Genomic DNA, 4,130 nt, shown 5'->3' with positions numbered 1-4,130 from the left:
ATCTTGGCTCACTGCAACCTCTGCCTCCCAGGTTTAAGCGATTCTCCTGCCTCAGCCTCCCAACTAGCTGGGACTTACAGGCACCCACCACCATGCCTGGCTAATTTTTGATTTTTAGTAGTGATAAGGTTTCACCATATTGGCCAGGCTGGTCTTGAACTCCTGACCTCAGGTGATCCACCCGCCTTGGCCTCCCAAAGTGCTGGGATTATAGGTGTGAGCCACCGTGCCCGACCTAAATCTTGGAATCTTTAAGAAAAGCTGGCCGATCATTGACCTAAACTGCACTCAGCTTCTCTGGTGTTTTCCATCTCAGGAAATGATATCACCACGTTGTCTAAGGTCATCCTAGGACTTACCCTAAGACTCTGTTTCTCCTCCGTCCATTCAATTGCCAAGTCGTTAGCATCTATCTACCTCATCAATTTCTCTAGAATCTGGCCACATCCCCAAAGTAGACCTATTAACTTTTATAAAAAATTCAATTACAATTTTTTGTCTTTTTATTATTATTATTTTGAGACGGAGTCTCGCTCTGTCGCCCAGGCTAGAGTGCAGTGGTGTGATCTTGCCTCACTGCAAGTTCCGTCTCCCGGGTTCACACCATTCTCCTGCCTCAGCCTCCCGGGTCGCTGGGACTACGGGTGCCCGCCACCACACCTGGCTAATTTTTTTGTATTTTTAGTAGAGACGGGTTTTCACCGTGTTAGCCAGGTTGGTCTCGATCTCCTGACCTCTTGATCTGCCCACCTCGGCCTCCTAATATTTTTAAAAATTATTTGTAGAGATGAGGGTCTCCCTATCTTGCCTAAGCTGGTCTCGAACCCCTGACCTCAATTATCTTACCTCAGCCTCCCAAATTGCTGGAATTACAGGCGTGAGCCACCTCACCTGGCCTAATTATTATTATTATTTTTAAAATAGAGATGGGGTCTTGCTATGTTGCCCAGGCTGGTCTTGAACCGTTGGCCTCAAGTGATCCTCCCACCTTGACCTCCCAAAGTGCTGGGATTACAGGTGTGAGTCACTGCACCCAGCCCCATTATCTTTTGCTTGGTCAACAGCAGTGGCTTCTTGACTCCTTAGCACTCGTCTTTCTCCTCTTAAATTCGTTCATATTATTTCCCGCTTTATTTTCTTTCTTTCTTTATTTTTAGACAAAGTCTTGCTCTGTCGCCCAGTCTAGAGTGCAGTGGTGCGATCTCTGCTCACTGCAACCTCCACCTCCCATGTTCAAGCGATTCTCCTGCCTCAGCCTCCCAAGTAGCTGGGACTACAGGCACCTGCCACCACGCCCAGCTAATTTTTTGTATTTTTAGTAGAGACGGGGTTTCACCGTGTTAGCCAGGATGGAATTTCTCTCTTTAAAACCATTCCCCTGGCTTTAGGATAAAATAAATCCACACTCTTTCATGTGGTTTAAAGCCCTCTCCAATCCGGCCTCTTCTTCACTCTTAGCGTCATCTCATCCCCTCTCCTGGACCCCTCTTTATGCTGGGACCTCAGAGCTTCCCTGGGTTCTTGGGTTCTTCTTGCCATTCTCTCTGTTGGCATCTCTCCTGGACTTTCATACTATATTAGTTCGTTTTCATGCTGCTGGTAAAGACATACCCGAGACTGGGTAATTTATAAAGAAAAAGAGGTTGAATGGACTCACACTTCCACGTGGCTGGGGAGGCCTCGCGATCATGGCAGAAGGTGAAAGACATGTCTTACATGGCGGCAGACGAGAGAGAATGGGAACCAAGTGAAACGGGAAACCCCTTATGAAACCATCAGATCTCGTGAGACGTACTCACTCTCACGAGAACAGTATGGGGGAACCACCCCCATGATTCAGTTACCTCCCACTGGGTCCCTCCCACAACACATGGGACTTATGGGAGCTACAATTCAAGATGAGATTTGGGTGGGGACACAGCCAGTCCGTATCACACACGTTATTCCCCCTGCCCAGTCCATCTCAGATTCCCTGCCAGGCCTTCCTCTATTGCCGTCTGCCTAGTCTGTGTGCTGCTCTGAAACCAAAATGGCCCTCCTAAAGCACAGGTGTACCCAGGTGTGTTTTAACAGCTTCCTGGTTTAAAACTCTCTGGTGCTTTCCACAATCCTCACGGTACAATCTCAGATCTTGTGTCTAGTTTCCAAAGCCCCTGATTGCCTTTTGCACCTCCCTTCTCTCTGCTCCATCAGCTCACACCAACATTTAAGGGAACAGAAGACAAACCCAGAGGTCATGTGGTCTTAAGGACTATATGAGAAGTGCATGAAGAATTTGCAGCAGGCTGCAACTGGCATGATCAATTTCAGCAAAGCACTGGTCACGGAAGCCAGGTGCACCAGGCAGAGGATCCCCCTCATCCACTGTCTCATTGCAGGGGGAGTAGGGGTCATCACCTTCATGCAGCAGATGGGGAAACTGAGGTTCAGAGAGAGGAAGTGATTAGCTCAAAGTCACACAGCATGTAAGCGGTCAAGCCTGGCCTGGGAAACAGAGGCCCTGGCCTGTCTGCAGAACAGAGTTAGCCGGGCCTGGGCATTGATTTCACATGTGTAATCCCAGGAAACCATCACCGCACTGGTTCCCTGTTGAGCTGTGATGGATTAGAGGTGACTCATAAAGACCCAAGCAGCAGCTGGGCGTCTTATAAACCTCTGAGTCCTGTGGTGGCTGGATGGCCCTGAGCTGCAGGAGTGCAACAACTCGGCTTGACAGGCTGCAGTGACAATATGCCCAGAGCCACTAGCCAGGACCCAGATGACTGTCATCATCAGGGCAGCAGGGCAGGCCTCATGGCTGGGGCAACACGCTCAGGAAGGCTGGCTTGAGCAACATACATCAGTTTACATTCCCATTCATGCACGTGCTAGTTGATTCTACTAGTTAATGCAGGACTTGGCAGGCACCAGGGAACGCAGAGATTCCTGCCTTCATGCAACTTACATTTTAGAGAGGCAGACAGAGCTCGAATAAAAGAGCAGGGGCTGGGTACAGGGGCTCACGCCTGTCATTCCAGCATTTTGGGAGGTGGAGGCAGGAGGATCACTTGAGACCAGCCTGGGCAACATAGCAAGATCCTGTCTCTACAAAATAAAAAATTAGCTGGTCTTGGTGGTGCATGCCTGAGTCCCAACTACTCGAGAGGCTGAGGTGGAAGGATCACTTGAGCTCAGGAGTTCAAGGCTGCAGTGAGCTGTAATCGTGCCATTGCACTCCAGCCTGGGCAAAAGAGTGAGACCCTGTCCCTAAAATAAAATAAGAAAATGAAGAAGGAGAAGATTGGAGGAGATCTCCTCAGCAGTGTTAAATCTGCACCAACCCCACTGACCAGCAGGACTAGCAAAAGGGACTGCATTGTAAAAGGTGATTAATGGCTTCAGCTTGGAACCAGAAAGCCTGGGTTAAAATCCTAAGTGGACGGAGCCTTCCCTGCGTGAGCCTGAGCCATGTTCTTCACCTCTTTGCACCCCAGAGTCCGGACCTGTGTGATGGAGAGAGCGACAGGAGGATGAAGTGAGACAATGCAGGAGAAGAGTAGGGAACAAGCACGTGCTGAAGTCAACTCTTATTGGCTAAGTCTGAAGGCAGGAAGATGATGTGAAATGGGCAGGCTGCCCAAGTTTGCAGCAGGGCTGGAGGCTGGGGGCTGGGGATGAAAGAGAGACTCAGACTGACCCAGTCCTGCCCTCACAGAGCTGACAGTGAGACACGGCAGTGTGACAAAAGTTGGTGTCACCCAATACCAGCTGAAGGCCCAGCCCGTGTGCTTCTGCAAGACTTCTGCACCTTCTCGGGGGCTTCAGGATCCATGGTCACATTTGACCCTATCCACCTGCCCTCGCTGGCCTTTCCCCATCTCTCATGATTCCCTCCCCACCGTCATTCCCCCACCACTATTCCTGCCAAGTTCAACATGGAGTTTGGGCCCCTCTTTTCCACTAAGCACAGACACCACGCAGCACACGACTCCGAGACCCTCCAAAACGATTTTGGAGGTGGGAGGGGCTTTGTATCACAGCCACGCAAGCATATGAGAATCGAACGCTGAATTTCCAGCTTCCACCAGCGCTGCCACCACCACCACGCTGCCCACAGTATACATTTTCAGTATACATTTCCTTTCTGTTTT

The sequence above is a fragment of the Colobus angolensis genome, unplaced genomic scaffold (assembly GCF_000951035.1).
Source record: "Colobus angolensis palliatus isolate OR3802 unplaced genomic scaffold, Cang.pa_1.0 Scaffold406, whole genome shotgun sequence".
In the NCBI taxonomy this organism is placed as follows: Eukaryota; Metazoa; Chordata; class Mammalia; order Primates; family Cercopithecidae; genus Colobus; species Colobus angolensis.
The sequence above is the reverse complement of the archived record's forward strand: the minus strand, read 5'-3'. Positions refer to the sequence as shown.